We start from the raw sequence: 19,743 nt of genomic DNA, 5'->3' as shown, positions 1-19,743 counted from the left end.
TGTTCTGTAGGAGCAGTTCCACAGATGTAGATGCATTTCTACTGTATCTGTGGGAAGGAAGGTGATCTCCACATCTTACTCTTCCGCCATCTTCTCTCCTCACTTCTTAAATTATCTTTTTTTCATTCTTTATTTGATTTTTCTCCCCCAGTCCCCTTAAATTACCCTCTCTCTTCTATCAAGCTTCCTTCTTTTTCTAAGATACTTTACAGAGTCTTCTGTCTTATTTTTTTAAGCTGGATGGGTGAATGTACAGGCATTATCCTCAGATTTCTTTTGCCTGCTCTCCTTGGTTGGACCTCTGTTTCTGGATTTCCCGTTTTCTTCATATATTTCATCACTTTTCTTGCATATATCCTTAAGTAATTTTCTTGAAAAAGAACATATGTGAGAGTTAAACTTTCTGAATGCTTATATATTGAGAAGTGTCTTTATTCTTCTTTCAAATTTGATGATAGCTTGAGTATAGAATTTAAAATTGAAAAGGTTTTCCCTCAGAATTTGTTTTCTTATACCCTTTCAGGAGACTTTTTCAATCTGAAGACATTTTTTTTCCTTCAATTCTAGTATTATAAACTAAAAGAAGCTGTACAAATGACCTATAAGAAGTTAAAAATAATTTACTTTAATAGCAGTATAAGCCCTTTGTATTTAAGTTTGTTCAGCAAAACACTTTCAGTTTATGGTTTTAATGAGAATGTCAAGTTAATTTTTATATAAATAATCCTACAAGTTTATATTTAATAAAAGCATAAGAATGCTATATCTTTGAATTTCATATCAACCAGATCAAAATAGCAGATATATTTTAAGATTTTAATGCCTATAAGATATTGTTCTAAACTCAGGATATAAAATCACGTATATGGCATTCTGACTCTCAAGGTACTTATTGACTTACTTTTGAACACACATGTAATAATAAAGATGTACCTGTTTAATAAATGTTTACAGCACATGTAAGAAATGCATACATGCTTCCTGTTGTTGCAGACTTCAGATCAGCAGAGAGCTCAATGTAGTATTTGTAAAATACAGTGTTTGTAAAACACAGTGTTTGTAAATTGCTACTGAAGTGTAAGTTAGTATTATTTTGTAAGGAAGGATAATAGAGTGAGAGAAAGCATAGTCACAGGAAAGCACAAGTTGTTCCAGGCCAGTTTGGCTTCGGTGAGCACTGACACAGGTAAGAGTTGAGGCTGGAAGGTTATCCAGACTTGTTTGATGGCCCCAATGAGGTGACGGTTGCCAGAGCCAGGGTGGAGGTGCTGGGAACAATTAAAATACCTCTCTAGTATTTTCCCAAAACACCAGCTCTTTTTAAAGGGACAGAAATGTCAGCTGTCAAGTTATTTTTTTAAATGTTTGCTGGATTTTGAACTGGACCAGTATCTTTGATTCCAAAGATGCCATCAAATTTAATTCCAGAAGGTGGAAAAGCCAAGTTGTCCTATAAACTGATGGAAGTTTGGGATTCCAAGATGTTAGATAATCTTCTTGTTGGTTCTTGTCTTAATTCAGGCTGCTCTAACAAAAGTATCATATTTTGGGTGGCTTAAACAGCAAACATTTATTTCTCATGAGTTTGGAGTCTGGAAAGTCCAAGATCAATGTGCTGACAGATTGGGTGTCTGGTGAGAACCCACTTCCTGGTTCATAAATGGCTGTCTTCTCACTGTGTCTTCACATGGCAGAAGGGGCAGGGGAGCTCTCTGGGGTCTCTTTTATAAAAACACCAATCTCATTTATGAGGGCTCTGTCCTCATGACCTCACCACCTCTCAAAAGACACTACCTCCTAATATCATTACAATGGGAATTAGGTTTCAACATATGAATTTTGGGAGGCCTCAAAAATTCAGTCTTACAGCAGCTGTTTTTTGGGTAAGTAATCTAATTTTGGTTTCCTCTTCTGTAAAGTTGACTAACATTACTGACTTGCTTCACAAAGACATTATGACATTTGTATAATTTGATGGGAAAAAATGTCCAGGTGACTAAGTGTCTAGATCGAAATATAAGGGATTCTGACTGTTATACCGGTGGGTTTACAACATACTTTTTCCTTTCATATTTTGTACAAGAGTATTTGCAGATTGATCATGTGATAACATTAGTAAAGGGAATATAATCTTTCATTTTCATGTAGGTAGAATTCATAAATCTAAGTATTAAGCTTTCTTCAGAAGTATGAAAGTAACAAGGTTGCTTAAATATCAGACCATGGATATATGCCCTTGAAATTTGCATTAATTTTGTATCATTTTCCTATGCCGACAAATGCTGGCCATGTAGTATGTGTTGAAATGTTAAAGTTCTCACGATGTTCCAACTAGTCAAATGAAGATTTCCCTGAGGATTAGTCCTTAAAAAATGGGGCATCTATTGCTTCTTTTGGTGGGACTGGGTGGGAAAGATATTCTTTCCATTTATTAAGCAACAAAGAGAAGTTTACCTTAATTTAACTAATTAAATTTATTAAATTCCTCAGTCTTCACAACTTTTCTGCATTTTACAAACTATTCAGTAATTTTCCCCCTTATAGTTGTCATGGAAATGATGAATCTCAAGAGGGCAGATTTAAATGATTTGAAGAAGAAGGCTTGACATTCCTGAATTCTTTCCAGTTGACTTCAGGAGTAGGCCTTATTTGGGATACTGAGTGGGATTTTTGATGCTTAAACTTTATCACCCACTTCTAATCTGCTCCAATGACATGTAGATTCTGACATGATGGCAATATCCAGAAGGGAAATGAAATACAATTTTTATTAATAGCTAGAATGTGCTCATTACATCCAAGTGAGGGACTTCTCTGGTAAATGAAGCTGCAGCAGGACTCTTAGACCTGGAAACTAAAACAGAGGGTCCCACTTTATGGAATCTAGAATGTTAAGAATGGAGATCAGCACCTTACTGTCTCAGATTGGGTTCTCCAGGAAGCAGCCTCTGAGTCAAAGTTTAGTTTGCAGAATGTTTATTAATAAGTGCACATAGATCCACACCTGTGTAGGGAGAGCAAAGAAGCAGGTGTGGAGAGAGGACGAAGCTGAGCTGTGATGCAGGTACAAGGACAGGCTAGGCTGACTCCTTGGGAGTTCTAGAACTAGAATGAACCTTCAGAATTTTCCTGAGGTGGGCTGAGATGGCCAGGCTTTCACACTACTCTATTAATAAGTTACTTGATGTAGGCTGCCCTGGGAAGATGAGAGACCATGGGGAGGGGGTGGTGGCTCGCTATGACTACGGCCGTCCCCAGAGGAGCTAACAGTGATCCCAGAAGTTGGTGTAACAAGCCCTTCCTGCAAGGAGCATCTGGGCTGTGCATCACAGTGTCTACCTTATCAACCAAACACTCTTACCAACAGTCCACATGGGCAAAGCTGCTGCTCTGCCTCTTAGAGGCTGCACTTACAACCTGGAAGTCATATGCAGAGACATCCCATTGCCTGAGTGAGGAAGAGGAAGAGAAAGGGGCGGAGTCTGACTCTACCTTTAAATTACACAACAACTATGACCGCTAATGAAATGTGGCTGATCTGTACCCCAAATTATTAACAATGTGATTAGCCACTTTTGTACCCTTGGGAGGAGATTTTAGGGAGTGAGCAGATTAGCCACAAGTGTTCAGCTTCAAGTGCCTTCTCTTATGAATTGAGGCATATGATGTGTAGTGAGAAGAAAATACCCTATCCTACAATCCTGTCTGCACACCTGACTGAAAATCTATTATTTTGAAACTTAAAATGAGTTTTATACACAAATAGTTTGTGGGCTTTCCTGAATATGGCATCCATAGAATGATAGTGTCTTAATGGGTGGCATCCAATTTTAGTAAATTTAGATTGGGATTACAATGGAGGTCTTGGCTGAGGCTTACTATTGGATTTGTTGTTATTTTCCATTATTTGTTTTATTTTTTTAAATTTTATGTCTTTTAGTTAGTGAATATCCCAACTCTGGTGCTAAAAAATATAACATCTCAGTTTTTGAGTAATGAATGCAAAAATAGAGGCCACAAACTTCTTTTTGGAGTTAGCCGTTGTCCTTTGTTGCAGGGATTATTAAGTTTCCATTTAAGTAGACTCTGTAACAATGGAAAAAGATATTGGAAGAATTTTAAAGGTGTCTTTATATGCATCCAGCCAAATATAGCCTTCAAATACTAGCCAAAAGGGATATGGGCTTTACTGTCTTCAGGCAGAATCTGGCCTGTTGAGTGTCCTTAGGAGTAATTGTGCAAAAAAAGCAGAAGCCTTTTTTTAAAAAAAAGTGTTAAGAGTTCTGATATTTGTCGGCACTGGTATAAGTAACCATCAAGTACTTACAAGCTACTTTGATTCTCAGCAACTCTTAATGATATAATGAAATATCATTATAATATATATGTATATACACATATATAATCTTTCTATATAGTATATAAACATATAATCTATAAATGCCTGCACATATCATTTTTATAATTGTTTAAGAGCTATAACTTGGTCAGGTTGTCCTTTTCTGTCATGATTCAAATGTTGAATCTTGAGCAACGAGTTTGAGAATAACAAACTGAGCTTGTCATTAGTTGCTGCTACAAAGCCTTGTGTTTAGGATGAGTTCTTTTTTACTTGCCTGAAAAGTGTTTTTCTTGCAGAGCAATTACATCTGATTGACATGTTTCCATGTGCCTGCAGCCCTGATGCATTTTTTTTCTTTGGTACACTAAACAGGTCTAGATAAAGAACTCTTGTTTTATATTTTTGCTCTTGTTGTTTTCTGCTATTAACTAAAATCAGGATACCAGAGAAAAGCTTAGACACCTTGTAAAGTACAACTTAAAACAAATGATAAAATATGTACAAAAAGACGTGCGTTTTGTTGTGGGGCGTCATAGACTATAGCGAAACTAGAATTGCTAAAAGTCAATTGAAAGACAAGAGCGTGCATGCGTAGTTGGGCATGTTAATATTAGAAGCAATTTGTATTTTCTGTATAAACATAATACCTTATTTCTCTTAAAGATAGCTCATTGTGGTGTTAGTAGAAAAAATGGAAGGGCTGCAAATGTATGTTTTTGTCTAAGATTTGTTGCTTTGTTATGTGTAATTTTGAACAATGCACTTAATTGTTGTGGAATTTCTTTTTTAATATGTAAAAACAGGAGAGGAACTACATGACTTCTATGGATTCTTCAAACTGTAACACTTTGTGACTGTATGAAGCATTAGTCGTTTTTCTGACATGACCTTCTAACACAGAGAAGTAGAGAAGCAAATGTGGATAGTACCTTGTAAATACCTCCAAGTCAGCAACTTTATATGCAACTCTGGCTAACAAGAGGAGCTGATACTCTAATTATATCTATCTTTTCTCCTCCTTCAGACTAGAGGCTTTTGGGGATAGCAGCCATGTCTGATGTATGTTCTTAGTGATGACTCTTCATCTTCCTACACTACTGACTCTCAGAAACATTTTATAAATGAATGATTGAATAATGTCTATTACAAATGATTATGGCTTCCAACAATGATCCAATTCCTGTCTTTGAATGATGGTATTTAAGGACGATTTATTGCATTGAGTCAATATCTTAGCATAAATAACTTGGATATTTTTGTGGCCTTGGGTGATTCTAGTATTCACTATGAGATATCTTGCGGCATATCAGTTTTAATCTTTCATTGGTGTTCTGTAAACAGACTCTAGCCTAAGGGAGGAACCCACTTACTGGCTTTCTCACTGTTTGATTAGGTCCTCTGTCTTCTCTCTTCCACTCATCTTCTATATTTTATACTGGGGTTTGTAAATAGGATGCAGATGATTTAAAAGTCAAACATTGGAAACATGGTAATGTTGGCATTGCATACAAATGCAGTGTTCATATTCCACGTTATATGATAAAATATAATACATATTCAAATAGTGAAAAAACCTTCACTGCACATCTACCAAATGCAAGTCATTGTCCAAGGCACTAACAGGTACATGTTCTGTGTCTTCTCACTTTCAGAGAACTTTCAGTCCACAGAGGAAGGTAGGCCCCGGAAGAGTCACATAACACCGCCTACAAAGTACTCCGGGGAGCTGAAAGCCAGACCAGCATTGAATATATTCTAAACTCTACCTCTCATTTCTTGTCTTGATAATGAACACTTTCCTTTTTTCTAGCCAAAACTGTGGACCTTAGACATGGCGACTCAGGATAACCCTGTGATAGAAATCTTTTGTGACTTGATACCAAGAAGAAATAATTTTGCAGTTGCTTTAAGAGGACATGACCAATATACTTGTGTTTTGGATGTAGTTACTGCACAGAACTCCAGATGTCAAAATGAATCTGCATTGTGTTTCTATGCTAATATGTCTCTGCAGGGTTAATTTAAGAATACTGACTCCTTTCTCCGCTGCTCAAATTAACTGATTAGCAGATATCTGGATTGATTAATGTTTCAGTGTTTTTGTCACTTTTTTAGGGAAAGTAGAATGTAGCAATGTGGCACTGAGTACTAGGGAACTGTGATGAATAGTTTTGACTTCTAAATTACTTAAAAAATTTACCCTAGTTTGAGTTACCTTCCCACAGAGAGTTTAAGTCTTCATAGTCATGGTGGTCTTTTATAACAGGAAAGTTCACCTCTCAGGATAGCATATACTGAATGTCTATTATATACCCAAACAATTTACAAACCCTGAAATTGAAAGGAGTAAAAGGTATGCACTACTGGAGAAGCTGGTTTTATGGGGAGACACAGTCATTCTTTGAAGGAGCTTACAGTCTGGCGGGGGAAGTAAGCAATCTCCAAATATTCTAATAATTATAAATATAAACATGTTAAGGGCCGTAACACAGGAGCTAAGTGCTGTGGGAAAGCAGAGTATAAGCTCCATGAAGGCAGAAATGATTCTATCTTTTTTGTTACTATAGTTCCCCCTGTCTGGCGTGGAGCAGGTACTCAACAAATGTGTTGATTTTATGCTTAATTCTGCCTTGGGTTTTACAGTGGACTAACGTTTGAACTAAGCTTTAAAGAGTAAATAAGATTTTCTTTATCAAGAATAGGGAACATTCCAGGAAGAAGCAACAGCAGGAACAAAAGACTGCAAGTGTTTGGGTAACTGCATGTAATCCAGGGTAGCTGCAGTGTAGGAATGTTCATGGCTGGGCACAGAGTGGGTCCCATGATGAGATGCTGAGACAATGAGTATTAGAAGTAAACAGCAAGATGCTGCTTTAACTGCTTCCTGCTTTTTGGAAGTTTCTTATATCCTGAAGAGTCCCTATATAGATGAGATCCATATGACCAACTCGCAATCAAGATGAGTGGTGGATCCTCAACACATTTTTCGTGTATTTTTACTAATAGTGTTTCCTCATTAACTAATTGTTCATGCCAGTTAGTGGTTGTAAACTGGTGGATTACATGGCATGTAGCTCACTGTGCATGCTTTGCTTTGTCAGCATATTGTTTAAAATTTTGGCCAGCATTAAAAAAGATCTAAATTCTTGGTTTCTCCTGAGAAAAGCAGATCTGGGGATACTGGGCCCACATTCCATTCCAGCATGAGAACCCTCTGCTAGAATGCCCCCCAAAAACCGCCAAAACTGGGTTGCCATCTCCCATTTGTTGCTCATGTGCACTTTATGGCTGCCTGCCCTCTTCACTTACCTCCACTGTTCACCTGGGGCCCTTTCAGCATTTGAGTCTAGTCTCAGCAGTGTGGCGTCTATCTAGCCTAGGTGATGTGTTTCACTCTGTGAACTTTGTGTAATATAAAGACTGTATCCCTTTGAATTGATGCCTTCTCTACAAATATTTTCCCCTAACATATTGTTTATCTTTTGATCCTGCTTTTAATTTTTCTGGTACAGTTTTTACTTTTTATGTAGTCAAAGCTTTTCTTTTACTTTGCTACAGTTTTCTATTTCTTTCTTTCTTTTTTTTTTTTAATAATTCTTTTAGTGTATAAAAGCTTCCATTGGTTTTTTCCTCTCCTTTCTTTTCTTTTTCTCTCTTCCAATTGACTTTTGGTTTAGGAATTCTTTCTCTCTAGAGGCTCAAAATAGATTAAATTATAAATACCTCTTGTAGACAAGTTATGATTATTTTTGGTTGAAATCTTTCTTCTCTTCTGATTTTTTGTACAAGTCTACTCAAATGCTGAGTACATATGGATAATGGGGTGTATTTTGAGTGGTCTATTTTCTCTCATTTGCCTTTTTCTTATATTTGTCATTAAGTTCTAATTAGTTTAGCTTTATGTGTTTTAATATTTTGTTAAAAGTAATCCCTCCCTCTTTAAAACAATTATTACTCTTTTGTTTATACTTTCAAATCCATTTTAGAATTATTTGGTCAAATTCCAGAAAAATTCCATTGGGATTTGAAGTAGAATTTTAATGAATGCACTAAAAATTTTAATAAAAACTTTTATTTTGTAAAAATTAGTCTTTCTATTTAGAAACATGTTAGGCTCTTCCTTTATTCAGTTTTTTTTTTTTTGCCTTTTACATCTCTCTATAAAACATTGTGCTTATTGTCACATAAGACATTATTTTCTGTTATATTTAAATTTTGCTTTGTGATTATGAATGGGATCTTTTTGGTTTATATTTTTTTCTATTATATTGTTATTTGGTATATGAGAATATTTATATCTTGTCTGGCTATTATGCCAATCTTTAATTCCAATAGCTTTTCATTTGATTTCTTTCTATTTTTATGTTCTAAAATTGTCACCTGTAAATAAACACATTTTGTCTCTTCCCCTCTAATGTTTGTAGTGTTGTTTGTTTTATATCTTAAAAACATTTGAAATGATATTAAATAAAAAACATGTATGTATATCCTTTAGCCAGTGCCTGACATATTATAAGAACTCATCCTGTCAGATGATATTGATAGTAATAATAATATTAAATAATAACAGTTACTTCATATATCTGTATTTTAATGAGAATTGTTTTATTATTTCACTGTTAAGTAAAATGTTGGCCGATGGTTTGAATTGGACATCTTAAAGATATGTTAAGAAGATGTACTACTATTTGAGATGATTATCTTTTAAAATGTATTTGATTTGAATTTAAATCTCCTAATGCTGTATATTAATAGATTTTCGAATTTTAGACTATTTGTGGATTTCTATAATAAATACTGTTTGGCTATAAGTAAAAGATTACCTTTTCCTATATTACTGAGTTCTAGTTGCTAGCATTTTTTTTAAGTTTAAAAAAATCTTTATTAAATGACATTTAGCTATATTTTTTTCTAGAATTTGTTAGAATTGTAAAAATTAGGGTATATTTTTTCTTAAAATGATCTGAAATACTTTTAATATTTTTCTATTCTCTGAAATAGCTTATATAACATGGCAAAGATCTGTTCCTTGAAAGTGAAGGAATTTACTAGTAAACATATTATGACACTGAGTTTCTTTTCTAGGGGCTCAGATATGGCTTTCAGACAACTTTTTCAAATTATTTTAATTTTTAACCATTTGTGCTAATTTTGATGTATTTTAGTTCACATAAAGCATTCTATTTTAGTTTACATAAAGCAAAATAATGCATCAAGATTTTTTCTCTCCATTTATTAACATCTTATTCACTAGTTTCAGAATCTTCCAAATATTCAGGTATACTGGTTATTTTGGAATGAAATTAACTCATTCCTATTAGTACTGCTTTGGTATTTCTGAACTGGCAAGTTTAGCACATACCCACAAATGTAACCCAATCAGATCTTTATGACACAATTAGCCTGTAATTCTCTAGTTCTTATGACTAACGTGTAGGCCTAGACCTCATAAAACTCTATATTTTAATTCATCTTAACATACCTTCCCTAAGAAGCACTTGGTATGCCTTAAGATATCTTTGCTAATAAGCATGTGCTTTTAGATGCTATTCTCATCCTTTAAAAAGTAATGAGTACAGCAGTTAATTAACTTATTATAATGCCATAAATCCCAGCTCTAGCCATGACCACTGACTCCTCCCCCACCTTTATCAAGAGCATTTTCATTTATGATGAATTATCCCCTGGGTATTCAGTGCAGCGGAGGTTGACCATGCAGAACTCAGGGTCAGACACAATAACATAATCTATACTGCTGGGTAATGACAAGCCTTCTACTCCTACTACTTACCTTCCTGTGCTTGGGTGCCTTTATGCTTCGTTGAAATCAGCAGACATTTATGACAGAATGAGGGGACTTCTCTCCTCCAGATTTCAATTCTCTGCAAAGTAATCTTCAGGATGATTTGTATGTGGGTAGATGTATGGGGTTAGATCTCTGTCTCATATGGTAATTAAACTGCTTATTTGAATTTAACACTGAGGTCTAGTAATTTTACAGGTTTTTTCCTTTTTTTTTTTTGAGGTGCTTTTTACATAGAGTGAATACAATTAGGAGCTGTTCTGGATGCCTTTTTAAAAAATCATCTTAATTTTCTTCTTAACCTTTCCTCTATTGGATTTTAAATATTTACTTTTGCTGAACAATGGCTTCTGACAGAAGTTTGGACCTCTACATGTTCTTCTTCTTATGACTCTACTTATAAAATTGCTCATTTTATAACATGCGGTTCATTTGATTCATTTTCAATAACCTGAAATTTTGAGGATATGCATTTATTATGAGCTGAATTGTGTCCCCCCCCCCCAAAAAGTATGTTAAAGTCTTAGCCTCCAGTACCTCAGAATGTGACCTTATATAGGGTTGTTGTAGATGTAATTAGTTAAGATGAGGCTGTACTGGAGGAGAGTGGCCCTTTAATCCAATATGACTGGTGTCTTTATAAGAAGATGTTGTGAGGACACAGGGAAGAATTCCATGTGAAAATAGAGACAGAGATTAATGTATCTAAAATGCAAGGGATACCAGCAATTGCTGGCAACTACCAAAAGCTAGGAGAGAAGCATGGAATAGATTCTCCCTCAGACCCTCTAGGGGGAACCAACTCTGCTGACACTTTGATCTCATACTTCCAGCCTCCAGAACTGTAAGAGAATGAATTTCTTTTTCAAGCAACCCTGTTTGTGGAATTTGTTACAGCAGCCCTAGGAAACTAATACACCATCCAATGTACATGGTAAAGAAATGCATTTTAGTACTAACTGAACCACTTCACCAGTTACAGCTTGTGTAGCATTGAGCAAGTCTTTGTACCTCTCTGAACATCAATTCTTCATCTCTAAAATTAGGATACTGTTTATACATCAGAGTAAAGAGATAATGTTTATAATGTGCTTAATAGAAAGCAACAGCTTGAATTTTTTCCACCACTCAATTTTCAAGGTCTTTATTGAGCCAAATATAATGGATGTAAAGTTGTCTCCCAAATCCCTTTCTATATCAAAATATCTCTTATTTAGAATTTTAAAGTTACAGTATATGTGAGCTAATTTGAATATCAAAGTAGTCACATGAGTAGAGCAGATGTTATTATTATCCTCATTTTAAAGATGAGGTAACTGCAGCAAACAAGAGTAAATAATTCACTGATTCAAGATCATAGTGTTGTGTTGATCCAGAATTCAAACACTTGATTTCCAATTCCAAACTTTCTAACTCCATCCTGCCAAGCATCATAGAATGCTTAAAGTGGCAGGGCCCTTCAATATCATTACCTCTCAGCATCAAATATAAGTGACTTTTCAATTATTCACACGTTATGTCTTTATTGTCCAAATATATTTTGGACAATATATTTCACCAGAATCATTATTTCTGAGTTCTCTGATTTGATTATTTGGACAAAATTAAACCAACTGCATATTTCTTTCTAAAATTCATTAATAAAAATTCATAATATAAACATTTATTGAACACCTACTATGTTCCCAACATTATTCCAGTCACTAAAGATATAGTAGTGAAGTATAAGTGCCTTTTTATGTGGTATAAGTAATAATAAAACAAGTGCTATATATACTTGTCACATTTTAAGATAATTAAAATAAAAGTAGGAATTTCCTAAATATCTTGCTTTCTTTTTTGTTTCTGAGTGAGAACTATAAACATGCATTTTTTCCAGTTTATCAGTCATATATATATATTTTTAAAATTAACTAATTATTTATTTATTTATTTTTGGCTGTGTTGGGTCTTCGTTTCTGTGCGAGGGCTTTCTCCAGTTGCGGCAAGTGGGGGCCACTCTTCACCGCAGTGTGCGGGCCTCTCACTGTCGCGGCCTCTCTTGTTGCGGAGCACAGGCTCCAGACGCGCAGGCTCAGTAGTTGTGGCTCACGGGCCTAGTTGCTCCGCGGCATATGGGATCCTCCCAGACCAGGGCTCGAACCCGTGTGCCCTGCATCGGCAGGCAGATTCTCAACCACTGCGCCACCAGGGAAGCCCTATCAGTCATATTTTTAAATTTGAGAAATATATTTTTTATCATGTCTTCCCCCACTATTTGTATTTCAGCTATGCCTTAAGAACTGGTGGGTCTTCTCTTGCATATGAGCTGTAACAAAGCTGGGATAGATCCAGTTTAAGACTTGAATTTACTTTTGTCTTTGTAGACTCTCCCTGGTCTCTGAAGAGTTGATGTTAATGCACTCTGACAAATCTGATCTCATTTTCTGACTGTCTACAGTTATTGAAGTTTTATACAACCATTGTTGGGTTGTGAAGATCTCCTTCCCAACATGATCATTCAATTCGATCATGCCCTCTTTTGGACTGTCCTTCCTTCGCTTTCCTTCCTGAGTCTTTACAATGTCTGTGCCTATAGTGACTACTTTTTTTTAATTCAGTGCTCTTACCAGGTTTCAGTTAGACCTGTAATTCCAAATTCATGATTATTATTCTGCAAGTAGAATACTATTTTCTTGCTAAGCTTCTTGCAACACTATTCAGGCATTTAGGAACAATTAAGTAAATTGACCTCAAGTGAAGATGACCATGAAAGGTAGATATAGATATTTATGACCTAAAAGAGTCAGAGACACAGAAACAAAGAGAAAGATGAAGTAAGTCTTATTTGGTAAATAAACTTAGCAATAAAATTAACTTTCTTAAAAAACTTCTGCTTTTTCTGATTATAAAAGTAATACATGTACATTGTAAAAAAACTATGTGTATGTGTATGTGAATATATATATATATAACAAGGAAGTAAAAATTTTCTGTAATCACACTATCCATAAATAACCATTGCTAACACTTTGGTATATATCCTTCCCGATTCTTTTCTATTCATATATCACCTAAAACAAAAGAGAACAAAACAAAAATGAGACCATGATCTGCATATTTTGTAGCCTCCTTTTCCCCCTTAATACAGTGTGGATATTTTTCCATATCAATAAATAAAGATCTTCATCATCATTTTTAGTGGTTACATTTTATGGGTGGACCATCATTCATTTAACTTTCAAATCCCTTTAATGGTCATTTATGTTACTTAGACTTTTAAATATTGTAATAAATTTTGTGATAAACATTCCTGAACAAATATCTTTATACACTTGTCTAATATTAAAAGTAAGTGTTTAAAAGTATAATAGCTGTGTCTAAGCGACCCTTTTCCTCTCCCTATCTCCCTTTCTTGTAAGATTAGCATGGCTACAAGATCTTTCAAAACCTAGTCTTAGCCTATTACTCTTCTAGAATTACATCATTACCCCAAAATGCAGACTGACTCACATTTTTTCAAAAGCCAATGTACTTCTACATTTTAATTCTTATTCCTACTGTTCTTCCTATCTGAAATGTTTGCCTCCACATTTTCCTGTTCTATTAAGTTTCTAATTATCCTTTAAAGTCCAGCTCAAATGTTAGTTCTTCTCTGTATCTTTTTCTAATTCCTCATAAGTAAAATTAATTTTCCCTCATCTGTGCTCCTTTACATTTATAATGTTGGATTTCAGTGTTTCTTGATGGTCTTTCTCTCTATCCATTTAGTCAATCATCAAATCCTTAGTAAGTATCTACTAAGTGCCAGGCTTTGTGTTAGATGAGCAGAACAGGCTCATCTAACATCTTATGCAACTTCTATTCTTGTATATTTTAGTAACTTTATTTTTTATTGCAAAGTTGCTTATAAGGTTAAGAAAACTAGGAGGTACTGGGTGTTTAACAGAGAATTTGTTAGCTAAATTATGATCCATTCCTATGACAGTGTAATTTTCAATCTTTACCACTAGGGGGTATGGGCAATGGAAGCTGGCATCACCCTAGATTGGGCCAGAGTGAAAATCACAAATTAGTAACTTTCATCTCATCAGTCAATTTGTGGCTCCTTGGAGTGTGTGTGGAGAATGATTATGAAGTACATTCTGCTTAGAGGTCCATTATGGGCCTGAAAGTGAAGGTTTTTGTCATATCTGGGCTTGAAGGATGTGTCTGCTGCAATTGCTTAGGGTTTGGGAACCTCAGAGGGGATGAGGAGACTGGGTGGGGAGAGAAGATGGGGATAGGGAAGGGCTGGCGGGGGGACCTCCGGGCCTTGAATAGAGTACAGAGCACACTGAATTCTTCCGTGTTAGGGAAGAAGACAGCAGTGACCTCTTCTGTCTTCTCTGTGGGCCATTGTTTCTAGGCATCTTCCTCAACACACTCCATTTGACTTAGGGACCTAATGACTTCAGGCTCTTCAGTTGCTGGTTTTCTTCTACCATGATGTCCTAGTAGATGGTGTCCTGTCCCTCATTCTAGATTCTCCTCTCCTGGGCAAGGATTGCTGGCCTTTCATTCTCTCTGCTAGGTTACTAATATATCCAAGTTACTAATAATCCAAGTTATGTGGAGGTATTCAGGGGCCCTAACGTGGGCCTGGGATGCACATTAATTGGCCTTTTCTAGACATTATAAGCAATGTTGTTAAAAACATTCCTGGATCTATTAATGTTTATGTTTGTTTCTTCTTGCCTAAAAGGATGCCTTTAGATTGGATGACTATATTTCCTGGTTTGCTGGGGACAGCCTTGGGTTAAGACTATTGTCTTGCATACTGATTAATAGAACCCTCTTTCATCCTGCCATAGAAGTTTTGTTTGCTCATAGTCTAAATTTTTGATGGTAATAACTAGGAATATTTGGGAGTAGGGAGCTTTTTTAGATTGGCTTGAATAACAAAAAGAGAACAAAACCTCTCCAATATAACCGTTAAGTCAAAAGAAATAGTAAAATAATTGGCATGGGTTGGGTGGCTTTTAATCCAGGGTGGGGAGGGGGAGCTATGGAACAGGAGGATACCAAGTATTTTTAATATGAAATACATCTTATTAAAACAGCACATTTAATCATTTAAATTAAATCATACTGCGTTATAATGGCACAGTAACTACTTTGTTCTTTGGAGAAATACTGAGTTTTGATTCCAGATTATTAAGAAAAAGACTGGGAAGATCATGAATGTTTTTGACATTCCCTGTCACATACTAGCATAAAACAATAATTACCAAGTTATGTGATATTCTCCGAAACAACTCTTAAGAGCCTTGGAATCAAAACAACTCCATCAGTATCAATAGGTTCAATGTGTGGCTTAGCTTTAATTGCACTTAGGAGAACCTATTTGTTTTTAGCATTTGAAAGCAAGTCTAAATTGTGTCCAGTGGGGGCACTTAGACTAGCAGGCTTTGGCACCTGCCTCAGGTAAGGAAAGTTTTTGTTTATTTCGTTATCGCTTGATGCTTTGACAGACTATGGCTTTCCACTTACTGCAAGAAGAGCTGCCAGCCATCCCTGCTGGGAGAAGCTAGTATGGGACTAGCAATGAACTTTTGAAAGAAGTTATTATGCCTTATATGGTTGATCTCCCATGCAAATAAAAGAAGCATTTCATACTGTAGCTAAGTGGAATTGGTATTTCATCCAATGTAAATGTATGCCAGCATGCTTTCTGGCTTTTATCAAACACTGCATTTCTCTCCAAAGAAGGTTCCAAGTTCATCTATAGGGTGGCTGCAAGGCAGGACTGGAGTAAAGCAGACTCATGGATCTGTATAGAAATAAAAAGGAATCAATCAGACCAGCATGTGTTTACCAATAATACCTGAATGCAGATCCCAGGGATCTGACCTCAAAGATTCTGTAGATCTGACATGGGGGCTGCTTTTTTGCTTTTTTTTTTTTAACAAATGCTGTCATTCTGATACAGTCAGTAGTTTACTATAAGAAACACCCTCTACTCTCCACTCAGCACTGAACCAAGCCTTATGATGGATGAAAAGAAGTAATAAGTATGTTCTCTACTATTAAGGGAGCTGAGGAATGCAAATACAAGCAAAATACTAAGAGCTAATATTTATTGTGGTATTTCTAGAACACATCAGGCATCAGATGAGATGTGCTCTGCATCAGAGCTTTTGTACTTGCTGTTTCCCCTACACAAACCACTCTTCCTCTAGGAATTTTTTGACCCACTGCTTTGTCTCCTTTAGGTCTACAGTAAGATGTCACCTTCTTAGTGAAGCCTCCTCTTTCTACATTCGAGAATACAACTTCATCATTTTTTATGTTCCTACTGTCTTAATTTTTTTCTAAAGCACTTAAACCATTTGGTATAATATCATTTTAATACTTTATATTTCACTTATTGGTCTATTGTTTGAAATAGACCCTAAGAAAGCAGAAATTTTCATCTATTTTTCTCACTGCTAAATCTCCAGTGCCTACATAATGTCTAAAACATAGTGTGCACTCAATAAGTATCTGTCCACTGAATGAGTAATGATTAACGTTTGGTGAACACTTCTTACTTGCTGTTCTAAAGGCTACACATGCAATAATTCATTTAATTCCTCCAAGAAATCTAAGAGGTAGGAACTATGATTATGTCCATTATAGATTAAAAAGCTGAAGCAAAACATTGCAAGAGGTCATTCATCTAGGTGGTACATGGTAGAGCCAGAATTTGAATCTGGGTGATCTGATTTCAGATCTCATGCTCTTAACCATATGCTCTACTAACATACATAATATCTTTCACATTCTTCATGGAAAATTTACAGGCAGAGCTCTTATGTTGCAACATTTGCAAAAAGCTGAAGGCAAAGGTTAATGAAGGAAATACTACAGGATCTCCCTCCCTTGCTTTCTGTCCTTTTTTTCTTCTCAACAGGCTCATGTTATTTTTAAAGAGCCTTACTTTTTAGAATAAAACCAATCTGACATTTGTATCTACAGGGTTCACCAGGCTCTTGATGGGCATGGGAGTGTTATAGGTGGTAGTAGTGAGAGGAGCTCTTTATCACCCATTTTCAAACCAGACTGACCTGGAACCTTAACGATAATAGAATGGATCCATCCATTTCATTCCTGTGGGACAAGATTGGATCACTGGCTTGGATAACTGTCCTGGCTGATTTAGCTAATATGGCTCCTCTAGGTTAATACCAACCTAATCTTTTACAACCCCACCTGTGTCACTCCCAAAGCAGAGTGTTCAATCAAAGAGAACTTTACCTCTGGTTTTCAACTCCTGTAAATATTTTAAACTTATCTGAGTTCTGACCTATAACATTATCTCAAGGAACCTAGAAAAATCAAATATTTATTGGAATATATGTTGGGAGAAATTTACTGATGGTTGATGATAATTATTCCAAATTCCTGCCACAAGTGAACAATAATGTACTAAGCTACCACTCCTACATTGTCTGTATTGTTGATTGATCCTTATGTACGGCCCTTGATCCATATTGTTTTGAATCATTAAAGAATTTGTAATTGGTTATTGAATAATGAAATCCATTCTATTTTTTAAGTTTATTACTCTGCTCAAATTTATTCTGAGACCATAAGGCTGTTCTTTTTTTTTTTTTTTTTTTTTGGCATTGATAAGAACTTTATTGCAAAGGAAGAGGAGAATGCTCACTAGCCAGTGACTGGGGAAGCCCATGCCCTGGTTCCTTGACACATCAAAATTAGGGGCTGTGTCTTAGAGTTGAGCGTACCCAAGACATCACCACAGCCCCCATCCCCTTAAGAATGACTTTGGATTCGTAAACAAGCTTCAAAAGAAGAAGGTGATACTTTTCAATGAAAACAAAGGGAATCAGAGATGTCTGCCCAGAAAAACAGAGGGAAGTGTGCCAATTACTAAGCTAGTGTCTCTTAGCCCCAACCTCACTCTTCTACATCTTTGCTTTGCCAGTTGCTCCCTGTTAGGTTCTGCCATGAGGGGACACCAGAGGGACATGTCAAGACTGAAGGAGGCACTACTATATATAAAATAGATAGCTAATAAGGACCCACTGCACAGCACAGGGACCTCTACTCAATACTCTGTAATACTCAATACTCTGTAAGGGAAAAGAATCTAAAGAAGAGTGGATATATGTACATCTATAACTGATTCACTTTGCCACACACCTGAAACCAACACAACACTGCAAATCAACCACACTCCAATAAAAATTAAAAAAAAAAAAAGAAAAAAAAAGATTGGAGGAGGGAGAAGCCTGTGCTCCTTCTTGTTTATTGCAGATCCTGTTAGTGTCTCCCCAGCAGTGGTTCTTTTTTTTTTTTTCCAACATCTCTATTGGAGTATAATTGCTCCACACTGCTGTGCCACTTTCTGCTGCACAACAAAGCTAATCAGCCATACATATACAAACATCCCCATATCCCCTCCCTCTTTCGTCTCCCTCTCACCCTTCTTATCCCACCCCTCTAGGTGGTCACAAAGCACCGAGCTAGTCTCCCTGTGCTGTACGGTTGCTTCCTACCAGCCATCTATTCTACATTTGGTAGTGTATATGTCAATGCCACTCTCTCACTTCATCCCAGCTTACCCTTCCCTCCCTGTGTCCTGAAATCCATTCTCTACATCTGCGTCTTTATTCCTGTCCTGACCCTAGGTTCTTCAGAACCACTTTTTTTCTTTTTCTTTTTCTTTTTTTTTTAGATTCCATACATATGGTATGTGTTAGCATATGGTATTTGTTTTTCTCTTTCTGACTTACTTCACTCTGTATAACAGTCTCTAGGTCCATCCACCTCACTACAAACAACTCAATTTCATTTCTTTTTATGGCTGGAAACATTCCATTGTATATATGTTCCATATCTTCTTTATCCATTCATCTATCAATGGACAATTAGGTTGCTTCCATGTCCTGGCTATTGTAAATAGTGCTTCAATGAACATTGAGGTACATGTCTCTTTTTGAATTATGGTTTTCTCAGGGGATATGCCCAGTAGTGAGATTGCTGGGTCATATGGTAGTTCTATTTTTAGTTTTTTAAGGAACCTCCATAGTGTTCTCCATAGTGACTGTATCAATTTACATTTCCACCAACAGTGCAAGAGGGTTTCCTTTTCTCCACACCCTCTCCAGCATTTATTGTTTGTACATTTTTTGATGATGGCCATTCTGACTGGTGTGAGGTGATACCTCATTGTAGTTTTGATTTGCATTTCTCTAATGATTAGTGATGTTGAGCATCCTTTCATGTGTTTGTTGGCAATCTGTATATCTTCTTTGGAGAATGTCTCTTTAGGTCTTCTGCCCATTTTAGGATTGGGTTGCTTGTTTTCTTGATATTAAGCTGCATGAGCTGCTTGTATATTTTGGAGATTAATCCTTTGTCAATTGCTTCATTTGAAAATATTTTCTCCCATTCTGAGGGTTGTCTTTTGGTCTTGTTTATGGTTTTCTTTGCTGTGCAAAAGCTTTTCAGTTTCATTAAGTCCCATTTGTTCATTTTTGTTTTTATTTCCATTTCTCTAGGAGGTGGGTCAAAAAGGATCTTGCTATGATTTATGTCATAGAGTGTTATGCCTATGTTTTCCTCTAAGAGT

The sequence above is a fragment of the Balaenoptera acutorostrata genome, chromosome 1 (genome assembly GCF_949987535.1).
Source record: "Balaenoptera acutorostrata chromosome 1, mBalAcu1.1, whole genome shotgun sequence".
Lineage (NCBI taxonomy): Eukaryota > Metazoa > Chordata > Mammalia > Artiodactyla > Balaenopteridae > Balaenoptera > Balaenoptera acutorostrata.
The sequence above is the reverse complement of the archived record's forward strand: the minus strand, read 5'-3'. Positions refer to the sequence as shown.